Source organism: Thamnophis sirtalis, unplaced genomic scaffold (assembly GCF_051295495.1).
Source record: "Thamnophis sirtalis isolate CommonGarterSnake01/CBP01778 unplaced genomic scaffold, rThaSir2_p1.2 scaffold_8, whole genome shotgun sequence".
Taxonomy (NCBI): domain Eukaryota; kingdom Metazoa; phylum Chordata; class Lepidosauria; order Squamata; family Natricidae; genus Thamnophis; species Thamnophis sirtalis.
Window position 1 is genome coordinate 53,112,022 of NW_028261388.1, and position 13,224 is coordinate 53,125,245.

Genomic DNA, 13,224 nt, shown 5'->3' on the forward strand with positions numbered 1-13,224 from the left:
GTTTCGGGAGGCAAAAAATGCTGAATTCAGCGTATAAGACGCACCCAGATTTTCAGCCTCTTTTTTGAGGGAAAAAGGTGTGTTTTATACTCTGAATTCAGCATATATAAAAGAACAAAAAACAACCAGGCCACTTTATTGAGGTCCCAAGATGGAATAGATCAATTACTATAATAGCAACAGCACTTAGACTTATATAGCTCTTCACTGTGCTTTACAGCCCTCTTTAAGTGATTGAGTCAGCATATTGCCCCCAACAATCTAGGTCCTCATTTAATCATTACCAGTGACATGCAGGCAGGGGAGGCAGGGGAGGCAGGGCCTCACCACTGTCATCATGAAAAGAAAATTAAAAGGAAAAAGGCTGAGGTAGTTGCTGCCAGAGTCACAGTGGATGACTTTGCTTAGTGCTTAACAGTTTTAAAAAGCCTCTAAAAAAAGTGCCCTCTCCAGGAGGAGGTGAGAGAACCACGTGCCTCCTTTAGTCTACCTTTATGATCACTTGAACAGAGTTAAGCAAGGGTTAAAAGGTGAAAAATTCCTTATGTAGAGGAGGGACGTGGTTCTCTCACCTCCTCCTGTAGAGGGCACTTTTTTTAGAGGCTTTTTTTAAACAGTTAAGCAGAGTCATCCATTGGAGGCTCCGGCAGCAGCTAACCTAGCCTTACGTCAGCAGCTCTTGCCTTTTTCTTTTTACATTTTTTACATTTTCATCATGGCAGACAAGAGGAGAGTTGAAATCCTCTATGAAACAGCTGGAAAAGGTATGTTGGTCGGAGGGAGGGGGGAGGAATTCAAAATTATTGTAATTTGTAAGTAATTGTAATTTGTATTATTATAAGTAATTTTGTGTGTGTGTGTGTGTGTATGTATGTATGTGTGTGTTTTACCTGCATCTGCTGCCGCACGGGCTGACACTTTATTTTTTATTTTTTAAAGCCCTGCCACCGCGCCCGCCATAGAGGGGGATGCATCCTGCTCTATGGCCAGCACGGCATCAGGACTTTAAAGCCATGGTGCCGCTCCCGCCATAGAGAGCTTTCAGGGCCGGGACTTCGGGGCTTCGCTGGGGCTTTCAGGACTTTAAAGCCATGCTGCTGCGCCCGCCATAGAGGGCTTTTGGGGCCGGGACTTCAGGGCTTCGCTGGGGCTTTCGGGACTTTAAAGCCATGCTGCCGCGCCCGCCATAGAGGGCTTTCGCACTGGGGCTTTAGGGCTTCACCGGGGCTTTCGGGACTTTAAAGCCATGCCGCCACGCCCACCATAGAGCGGGACGCATCCCGCTCTATGGCCGGGGTAGCGCCAGGACTTTAAAGCCATGCCACTGCGCCCACTCTAGAGGGCTTTCGGGGCCCTGCCGCTGGCAGACATAGGGCAGCTTTTGCCCGCTTGCCTCACCAGCGATAAACCTCACCGCACATCACTGATTATTACTTATCCAGAGTTCACTATATTGTATATAGTTTTGCTTTTTATTTCACTTTATTTTGTAAAGCAATGAAAAGCAAAATCTTACTTCATATGCATATTCTAATAGTTCTGTTTTTCAACAGTAATTTACTTTCCACAGTGCTGTTGCAAGAGTACAGAGTTAATACTTAATACTTAGAAGGACTAAGTTCCAGTGAAGCCCAAACTGTTTCAAGGCAGATATAAGTTTTCATAGGGATGAGTATTTGTTCTGAATGCAAAACTATAGATAGTATCAAACCATAACAAAGTTGAATCTTTAAATCCCTAGGTCCAACTAAGGAACAGAATGCAGCAATTTTGAGTATGACTCACTTTCTTCTGAAATGTAACTTACCTTTTCTGATCATATTATTTTTATTGACCCTAATAGGTTATAAAAGTATGTTGTATGCTGCAAGACTGGATGTAATCAGTGGTAATTTTACAAACCACAGTATTTGAAATATAGTTTAATAAATAAGCACTCATGTGAAAAGTAAGTTTAGTAAGGTCATAGACCAGGGGTCTAGCCTGCGGGCCATATATGACACAGACTGGCCACCCCCACCCCATTTTAGTGAAGGGGGGGAAGTTGAGATACGTCATATGACAACGTGTTGTTGTGAGTTTGACACCCTGTCATAGACCATTGAGTCGGGGAGAGGAGGTTAGATTTTCTCACTGTAATTTTCAGATAATATTTTAGTTAACATTTGTAAAAAAAAATAAAAGTATTGGAAATTGAGCACTCTTTTGTCATCAGATCAAAACAGAGGTACATTTATGTAAGCTTTATTCATTAAAGACAATGCTTTATTCTTCTTCGATATTCACCACATTGCAGGGCCAAAAAAAAGTCAGTTCCATGGACTTTTAAAGGTTTAACACAAAAAAACACAAAAGTTATTGAAACTAATGGTATAGTCCTAGAACTAAGAGACACAAAAAAATCTTGCCTGACCAATATATTTTAAAGTAGACACAGAGCCAAGTAACTTGAGACTCTTCAAATCTGTTCAGTAATTACCACCTTACTGCAGCCATTTTATATAGCTCAGAACTAAATATTAAGATCTGGCTCAGTGACACAGAGTTTACAGTGGAATATAAATTAGAAGAGATAGATTATAATAATTTATTAAAAGTTACCAATTAACTCACTCTCCCAATGAAAGCAGGTGTGCTGAATAAATCAGGAAGGCACCAGTTACCTGTTTTTGGGAGAAGGAAATTTTTTGATCCTAATAACTTTTTAATATGTAAGATGATTTTTAATAATTAACATTCATCCTGGGAATTATTGTTTCTGCCAGGCCCAGCAAGATGCAATTTATTTTTGACTCAATTCACTTTATACCATGGCTTACTTCTCATAACATAATTGCAATATTTAGCTCACAACTTTCATGCCACAAAACCCACGATCTGATCAATGACTTCTGTTCAGATGGAAAACTTGCAAGAAGATCTTTGGCACATCATTCAGAATACAGTTTAAGATTAGGGTTTTTTTTAAATTTCTTCTGCATAGAGTAGTATGGAAATATAACATATGGAGTTAGCACAATGGCTGATTGGATTTTGATTGTTCTGAAACATAGCCAAATTTAAAGTGGAGAGTGCAGCAGGAAATGCAGTAGACACTAGACAATTTATTTGTTTCTGAGAAGGGACCTGGCTGACAGGCTGCTTCGAAGGTGGCTAACAAAACCAGTATGTTTCCATCTGGAATCCATATGGGGAACTCAGTCACTATCTTGAAAATGCTACAATAGATACAAGTACTTTGAAAACAGATATTGCAGTTTTCTAAAACTAGAGCAGATCAAGAGTATAATGACTGACCAAAAGTCCTAATGAAGACTTGAAACAGTTAACCTGAAAACAAATATATAATAAAATAGCATTAAATCAATGCATTGAAACTGGCAAAGGCAGGTAACCGTTGAATATCAAAAAGATGGTCTTGGGCAGGGACGTGTAGTCAGGAGAGGCAGGGGAGGCAGAGCCTCACCACTGTCATCATGAAAAGAAAAAAAATGTAAAAGGAAAAAGGCAAGAGGTCAGGCTGAGCTAGTTGCTGCCAGAGTCACCGTGGAAAAGTGCCCTCTACAGGAGGAGGCAGGAGAATGACGTGCCTCATCTAGTCTGACATTAGGCGTTTTATGATCACTCGAGCAGAGTTAAGCAAGGGTTAAAAGCCTAAAAATTCCTGATGTAGGTGAGGCACGTCGTTCTCCTGCCTCCTCCTGTAGAGAGCGCTTTTTTAGAGGCTTTTTTAAACAGTTAAGCAGAGTCATCCACGGTGACTTTGGCAGTAACTAGCTCAGCCTGACCTCAGCTCTTGCCTTTTTCCTTTTACATTTTTTTTTCTTTTCATGATGACAGGCAAGAGCAGAGTTGAAATCCTCTCTGAAACAGCTGAAAAAAGTACGTGTGGGTCGGAGGGAGGGGGAGGAATTCAAACTTCATCCTCAAGTGTAGATCCCTCCCCAAGTGTAGTTTGATTGCAGGCAGAGCTACGTTGCCTTTTCAAACACACAGACACACACATACAGTTGCCTATATAAGCCCAGCTTCACTGATTACAAGTTTGAAAAGGCAATGTGGCTCTGCCTGCAATCAAAGGCTCGGATCAGCTTCCCTCTGGTTTCTCTGCCTCTTCTCTCACCACAGCCTGCAAGCAGGAGGTGAGTGGGTGGGTGGGTTTTATTGCGTTTCAGGCATTTCCCACCCAAACAGCAGGATGCGTCCAACTTCTGTGTTTGTGTTTGTTTGAGAGAGAGAGAGTGAGAGAGGGAAGGGGGTAGGAGAGATAGTCCAATCCAACTTCTCTGTGTGCATGTGTCTATTTGAGAGAGGGGGGAGGGAGGGAGGGAGGGAGGGAGGAAGGAGGGGGAGAGAGAAGAAAAAGAATGAAGAAAACTTTTTCGCAAAGGAGAAAAACAAATGCTGTCACTTTAAATCAGTACTGAGCATGCCTGGCTGTGGAATTCTGGGAGTTGAAGTCCACCATTGTGTCAGTGCCTCACCAGCCATAAACCTCACCGCACGTCACTGGTCTTGGGGACTGGCAAAACTCCTATTTACTTCACACACATTTTAATTAACACTTCTTCATTTGATTGTCTGGCAGAGGGAGGGAGGGAGGGAAGAAGGGAGGGAGGGAGAGGGGAGTTGCCTTACACTGAAAATTGATCCATTTTACCCAACATTATAATTCAATGTTCTAGGGTTCAGTGACAATAACAATCCTAAATAAAAGGACATGCATTGTGACACTTCAGTTTGTGTCTGAAAGCATCTTTACCCAAGAGCAAACATTGTGTTGTTTCCATATGAAAAATATAAAATGATGGATTCAGAAACCAGTCATAGCAGGGTATCCAAAATGTCTGTCCGTCTTTGCAGAGTTTATTGTTTTTATACAGTTTTAACAAGCAGCAAAGAGTATATAGCAACAGCATCATTATTGGTGTTTTCTCCTTGTCAATCTTTAAGAACATCCCAGCCAGGGTAGAGTCTCACATATCTTGATGGTTCCTAAGGATACCTGGTGGTGCTAATTAGGTGAGCTCATAGACATTTGAGGTAAACAGGTACTGAGGCATGGCAGTTTGCTGCGCAAGGCCTCTACATAACCTTTATATGACCTCTATCACCACTTCTCACTCTTTTCTATTTTGTTAGACAAGGTATCGTAAGAGGAGTTAGTGAAAGGATCATAATCAGGAGAGGAACATCCTTGCAGTTGCTTATACAGGGCATATAGCTGATCCTGAGGCAGTGTGGGAGGGGGTTTATGGCAAAAAGCTGTGATACATATATCGCAAAAGGAAGGGAGACACTGAACAAAACAGCACCCACCAATCAAAATAGCACAAATAATGACTAAATAACATGGGACATTTCCCAATAAGCCTGTGGGCAACCAAGCCCAAAAGCTTTCCCACCAAGATCCTAAAGTATCAATTTTCAAATCAGAGGCCAAATTGTGTAAAATATTGAGCTGGTGCTGAATGGTTAGTGATTCATCTGAAAGGTTGAAACAACACATTTCTTCGAAAATTTCACAACCCAAATGCTGGTGCAGAAGCAAATAATCAATAGCAGCGTGATTTTGTAAAATAGTCTTTCGCAAAGCTTGCAGCTTGTGGTTGATTGCTGAAATAGCTGAAGAAGTAGCATTAATTGTTTTTGCCAAATTACACGCAACAGCGTTAATGTTAAGATGAGCGTGAGCAGCAAGTGCTGGCACACCCACTATAGATATAGCCAATGCTATGTATTCCGCCTTATTAAGTAAAGCTGTGTCAGAGTCACAAGTGCTATCTAGCGTAACTCCACGTTGAGAACGGTTTGAGTAAATCTGCTGTTTGGAAAGCAAAATAGGAATCAACCGGCTGAGACAACACTGTGCTTCATTAATATTAGCAGGAATGTAAATAAAAGTTTCTTGATCACATGTAAAAAACCATCGTTGCGGGAGCCAAACATAGGCAAAATTAAAGGAAGTCTCCTCAAAAGCTGTACAGTTTAAAACAGGTGAACTAATATGAAGACAGTGAAGTTTTTTACTTGAAGATGTACAATTAACTATTTTTGCACATGTTATATTCTCTGGGACTACTATTACCAGGGTGTGCAAAGCAATTGCATCAGGGGGTGGATCATAGGCAATCAACCCCCAGCTAGATATAGTCCAATAGTAAAATTTTTCATTTAATAGAAATCTACTCAAGCCAGCGAAGTTTTGAATTACTGCAGACGGGGTACAAACAGGGACCAAGCACGTAGAAAGCAAATTTTCAATGTCATATGATTCAGATAAGCAAAAGACATCATTTTGTGTGATGTTAGCTAGCTGCACCCATAGGTTTTGCTTCATTTGCTGCTCAAGCGAGTGTTTGGGTGAGATGACAGCTGCTGTCGCTAGAAAAGAGCAATTAATAATCAAACATAAACAATGATGGCTAAGGAATTGGCAGTTAAAACCGCAAAAATGGCGGCGCATAAGTTCCCGGGGATTTGCTCCACTTGTTGCTGTTACAGCACTGCCTGCGCTTTGGTGATCAGGTTTTTCATGTCTCCCCACGTCACTGGACGGCTGGTCCGATGAGATCATATTGACCACTGTGCCATTTGTACTGCACTGTCAGGCACGCCTCCTTCAGCAACCAAGAAAGAAACGTCTCAACTCCATTGTTTGTGGAATTAAAAGTACTTTTACTGGTTATAAAAACATAGTAGTGAACTAAAGCAAGATCTGAGGCAGAAAAGCATGAAATCAAACATATTGAACATTTGCCCAGCCCCCTCCCTCCAACAACCCCCACCCCATTGCCCAATCTGCAACTCCCTTAGGTGTCATGTGGGTCACATCTCCACGAAGCATCATCAGGTTGGTATGCAGGACGGTTGGCCTTGACCAGGTCCAAACATTGGCCATCAGCATGCGCAGAAGATGGTGAAGAGAAAACTCCCTTTTTTTACTAAACCTCCTGTAGCAATTAATCCCATCCCAAATACCATGCCCTCCCCCCATTTCTATGGCAGTCGAAAGCAAACAAGCAAAACTGAGGCTGACAGTCACCTTGGCCATTTCTGGAGACTGGATTTGGGGACTGGTGCCACGACATCCTTAGCTGGGTGGACGCAACATGCTGGAATCCACAAGGGTCCTGTATGCACAGCAGCATATCCTCATCCCCAAGTAATCAGAGGGACCAGCTCTAACCATGTTTTGTCTGGTAATGCCTGATAATATACTAGAGGAGGAGGCAAGCTTGCTTTCTGTTAAAAGTGTCTCTAATAAGCAGTCAAATTTTGAATGGAGACATTCAATTGATTTAAGGTAAATAATACTTTTTTAACCTGTTGTGTTAGCCATGACAAATTGGGTACCCAAGAGCCCTTTTTTTAAATTTGTTTGTGAAGACAGTCCTTAAAGAACCGATTAGCGTGTTCCATGATGGCTTGATCTGTGGAATTGTAGAGTAGCCCATGAGTAAGAATAATATTCCAGATTGTACAAAATTGCAAAAAGGCCAATGAAGAATGGGCCGGGCCGTTATCAGTTTTTAAAGAGGAGGGTTTGCCCAAGAAAGTAATGGCTGAAAAAAAGATGAGAAATAACATGATTAGGTGTTTCCCCTCATTGAGGTGTGGTCCAAAGTGCTCCTGAATAGGTATCAATAGATAAATGAATATACTTCCAGGGAGCCAAAGAGAAACATTGGTGGCATCCATTTGCCATAGTTGATTAGGGGCAAAACCATGGGGATTAACTCCCTTGTCCCCCAAGGTGGATGCCCTAGAACATTGGGGACAGGATGAAACAATCTGCTTGGCTTGGTCGAGTGGAATATGGCAAGCTTGTGCCAGCCCCCTGGCATGGAAAAAAGAGTGACTGAAGAACAGATCTGAAAACAAAGTGGGTAAAATATGAAAAGCAGCATCAGCATGACTGTTGCCTTCCGAAAGAGGTCCAGGAAGAGACGAGTGACTACATATGTGAGAAACACAGTATAAATGCTTTCGGTCTTGTAGTAGTTGCTGCAAAGTTAAAAACAGAACCGTGAGATTAGGATCAATCTTGGGTGTAATGTAAGCACCTGGAAAATTTAAAAAAAGTTGACACACATAATGAGAGTCAGAGATTAAATTAAAAGACTGTTGAGAAAAAGTATGGAAAGCTAAAATAGCAGCAGACAATTCTGAGCATTGCGGGGATGACTGTATTGCAGTGTAGGACACATTCCAGGTATTATCATAAGAATCCTTGTAAGCACTTGCTCCTCTCATTTGCCTTCCATCTGAAAAAACAGTAGGAGCTTGCAAAAGTGGAGAAGACGAAAGCAGTGCACGGACTGGAAAGGAAGAAGTCATTAAACACGCAAGCCGAGGATCTTTAGGCAAATGATATGCAATACAGCCCACATAGTCAGTTAAAGCACACTGAAGAGATAAGTTAGTCTGAAAATAAAATTGAAAACCAGATTTTGGAATAGGAAGAACAATAGTAATTAAATCAGTCCCATTTCTGTGGCAAGCTCGAGTGCGTCCTAAAGTTATTAATTCAGCAAAGGCCTGGATAAATGGCAAGACATTTTGAGATGGGGTATGAGGTAAGTAAAGCCATTCAACACAATATACCTTTATGTCTTCTAATACAGATAATGCTCCCATAGGCAGCTTACTAGTAGGAAACAACAAAAGAGTTAACTGACAATCTCTATGAGGAATACCATCCACAAACTGAGTGTTCAAGATATCATTAATTTTCTCAACTGTGGCAAGTGCTGCAGAGGGAACTGCAATGAGATCTCCAGGTTGTTTTCCTTTGGTCAATAAATCAAATAAGGGGCTAAGTAAATGTGTAGGCAAGGAAAAATATGAGCAAAATCCCAATTAAGGGTACCCAGCAATTGCTATAAATCAACCAACAAAATAACTTTGGGTAAGTTCAAGCGAAGAAAAGCCAGAGCAGAATAAGATTGCAACATTTTATGCCCCAAATAAAGATAGGTAGAGTGCAGTTATATTTTTTCTGGGGCAATCTGCAATCCATAGACACCTAAATCATTTTGTATTTCTAAAAGCCAATTAGGTTGTATCTTTGGGGCTCCAATTAAAATATCATCTATATAATGATATAACAAAGCCAATGGATGATGCTTGCGAAAAGGAGCTAATGCTGCGGCAACATAAAGCTGATATAAAGTAGGACTGTTTAACATTCCCTGTGGCAAGACAGTCCAGTGATAACGTTTATTAGGTTCTGAATGATTCACTGCAGGCACAGTAAATGCAAACTTTTCCTGGTCAGGGGGCAGAGGGGAATAGAGAAAAAACAATTCTTTAAGTCAATTACCATTACCTCATGATCTTGGGGAATCAAATTAGGGTTGGGCGTCCCGCACAGCAAGGGGCCCATAGGTTGAATACAGGCTTTGACGGCCCTAAGGTCATGTAAGAAACACCACTTATCACTTTTCTTTTTTATGACAAAACTGGGGTATTCCATGGACTAGTGGAAGGCACAACATGACCAGCAAGCAGCTGATCCTTTACCAGTTGGTGGAGAGCCGCCAATTTTTCATGTGATATGGGCCATTGATCAATCCACACAGGCTCTTTAACCAGCCAAGTTAACGGAAGGGCAATATCTTCAGTGTTCCAAAGTAAGGGTGGCACCCAATTTATTTAGCAGGTCATGTCCGCAAAGGCTGACATGAATATCTAATATAAAGGGGCAGACCTGAATGACCAAATCTGAATTAGGCAAACGAGCTGAAAAAAATTCTGCACTTTGACGCACAGTTTGATGACCCCCACACACACATCCCACACACTTGGACAAGGTTCAGTGGGCCAGGTGACAAGCCACTGCTTGGCAGAGATCACTGAAACATCCGCTCCAGTATCCAAAATTCCTTCAAAGGGCTTACCCTGCAGCACAATGATCTGACGGGGCCGTTGAAATGGGATCAGGGTAGTGACAGTACCTATGACGGAAGTGGCCAGGTTAGTAGAACCGAACCCTCCTTCCCCTCTGTCCTTTGGATCTCCCCATGGTGGGACAAAATAAGGCAAATGCAGGAGTTGAGCAGGACTAGTGTAAATGGGCAACATTTGGGGCAAATTGGTCCACAATTGAACATAAATAATACCAATATAGCCCAAATCCATCACCCCAGGAATAACAAAAATACCCTTTTTACCCATGCTTGACCGCGGAAGGACAAGCCCTACATAATTTTTTGGTAGGGGGCCTGATAATTGAGATGGAGCTAATTGAACCTCCCCAGGAAATTTAAATTTCACTTCCTCCTGCAATATCAAATCAATGCTGGCATTACCTCTGGTAGCTGTAGGAGTATTTTCTATTGTTGGTTTGTTGTCTCTGTTTGGACCAGGGCCAGAGACCGACGTGGTTGGCCATTTCCCGACTGACACTCACATGCCCAATGATAACTCTTCTGACACTTTGGACATTTTACTTTTGGTTTCAACCCCTGATGGAAAAGACTGTGGGATGCTGCAGACATACCCCCCCACACACACACAGACACCTGAATTCCAACATTCCCTTTTAAAACGACCGGGTTTGCCACAGTTGTAACACTTTCCTTGAGGCTTGCTGCCTTGTGATAAAGCGGCTCCAAATAAATTGGTTTCATAAGAGGCTGTTCCTATATCTTGACATGCTTTAATCATATCTGCCGAATCAGGATTATTCCCAAGACCGATAATTGTCCTTCGGCATTCGAAAGTGGCGTTGTCCTTTGCCAACTTCATCAACTCCTGCTGAGCTTCAGGATTGCTTATCTGCTGCCGCAAAGCATCCTGTAATCTGTTAATAACATCAGGATATGGCTCAGTAGTCTTCTGCCTAATATTAGAGAAAGCTTGATGAGGCTTGCCAGAAACAGTCACTTTTCCAAATGCTCGGTAGGTGCATTCAGAAGAAACCTGTAAAGTGGCAGTTGGTAAAACAATCTGAGCATCAATTGGAGCAAAGGGCCCAGACCTATAAAATTGATCAGGAATGAAGACACACACACACACACACACACACCCCGAGTAAAGAGCACACACAGCACATTAGTGTTTAAATTCACTGTCCCAAACCACATATTGCGCTGGAGTAAGCAACATGCGAAAGGTAGTTTTCCAATCTTCAGGTACCAAAATTTGATTTCTCATAGTGGCTTCCAGGATTCCCTGCACATAGGTACTACCCAATCCCATATCTCTAATACCTTTTCTAAGTTCCGTTAAAATTGCATAACATAGAGGACGATATTCTACTATCTGAGCTCCATTCTGGTCTACTTGTCCTGTAGCATGTACTGGAAAAACAGACAAATATCAGCAATTTCTTCTATACCCCCCCCCTTTTGCTACTTGTTCCTCTAAAATTTGCCTCATGGGGGCATACAATGGTCATGGAGAAGCAGAAGAATTAACCTCTTCATGAGGAGCTGAGGGTCCAATTGAAGATGATTTCGGAGGAATAATTTTTATTTACAATACAATACAATAGCAGAGTTGGAAGGGACCATGGAGGTCTTCTAGTTCAACCCCCTCCCTAGGCAGGAAACCCTATACCGTTTCAGACAAATGGCTATCTAACATCTTCTTAAAGACTTCCAGTGTTGGGGCATTCACAACTTCTGGAGGCAAGCTGTTCCACTCATTAATTGTTCTAACTGCCAGGAAATTTCTCTTGAGTTCTAAGTTGCTTTTCTCCTTGATTAGTTTCCACCCATTGTTTCTTGTTCTACACTCAAGTGCCCTGGAAAATAATTTGCTCACTCTTCTTTGTGGCAACCCTGAGGTATTGGAACATTGCTATCATGTATCCCCTAGTCCTTCTTTTCATTAAACTAGACATACCCAGTTCCTGCAACAGTTCTTCAAGTTTTAGTCTCCAGTCCCCTAATCATCTTTGTTGCTCTTCTCTGCACTCTTTCTAGAGTCACCACATCTTTTCTACATCATGGCTACCAAAACTGAATGCAGTATTCCAAGTGTGGCCTTACCAAGGTATTATAAAGTGGTATTAACACTTCACGTGATCTTGATTCTATTTCTTGCTTTGATCGTAATCAGGTGGAGGTTTTGTTCTTTGGTCACTAAGCCCATTATACCACCTTTCTTGCCACAGTGCTTAAGTGAATAATTGCAGCTGGTATTTTGTATTTTGGATAGAATCTTTTTTTAAATTGTCTTAGACTATTTTAAAAAAGATTCAATACAAAATACCAGCTGCAGTTATTCACTTAAGAACTGTGGCAAGAAAGGTGGTATAGTGACCAAAGTTACAATGGCATTGAAAAAAGTGACTGATGACCATTTTTCACACTTAGCGACCATGTTCACACTTAGCGACCGTTGCAGCATCCTCATGGTCACGTGATCAAAATTTTGATGTTTGGCAACAGTTACAATTTATATTTGTAAATTGTAGTTATGTTGAAATAAAAAAAATATTACAATACTATTTTTGCGTTGTATGAAAATTTTTGTTACTCCGTATAAAATTTTTAATCAAGCACCCCACCACCACCCCCGTCAAAGGTGTCCCTCTTTACCAATCTGAAAATCTGGTCACCTTATGCATACTGAAAGTTATTATACGTATGTTGCTACTGCCTTAAAAAAAAATAGGAACAAACTTACAAAATGAATTGCCTTGTGGATTTCCTACAAGCTAGTTTTGTGTGTGTTTGTGTGTGTGTGTATCACTTATCTTAAACAATATTGCCCTCTTGTGTTTGTTATCTAAAAAGCTATCACAATATTTGCAGTAGAAAATCTAGAATTCTTTAACACAATGAATTCTTTCTTTCATTTTTTTGATGTGGTAATGATTACTTGTTTCAAAAAGAAAAAAAAGTGAAATGTAGTAAAATCTTGTACATGCAGTTATGTGCAAAAGCAACATTTCATAAACCTCTAGTTTCACTTGTATATTAATCTTCAAACTCTTCTGAATCAGTGTATATATTTGAATCCAAAATTTTCTAAATTTTTACATGTACATCAAACATGGTAAAATGACGGTTCATTTTGTTGTTAACAACATAAATTTGAAGTGCCTTTATATATTCTAGATAATTTCTCTGGTGACATACCAAGGGTATATCATTTTATAAATGTTCTCTTTAAAATTATAACATAGTCTAAATTTTAACCCTTTCATCCACTTATTTTCTCAATTGTTCATAATTTCTACACAATTCTCCTTCAAATCCAGTCTTACAA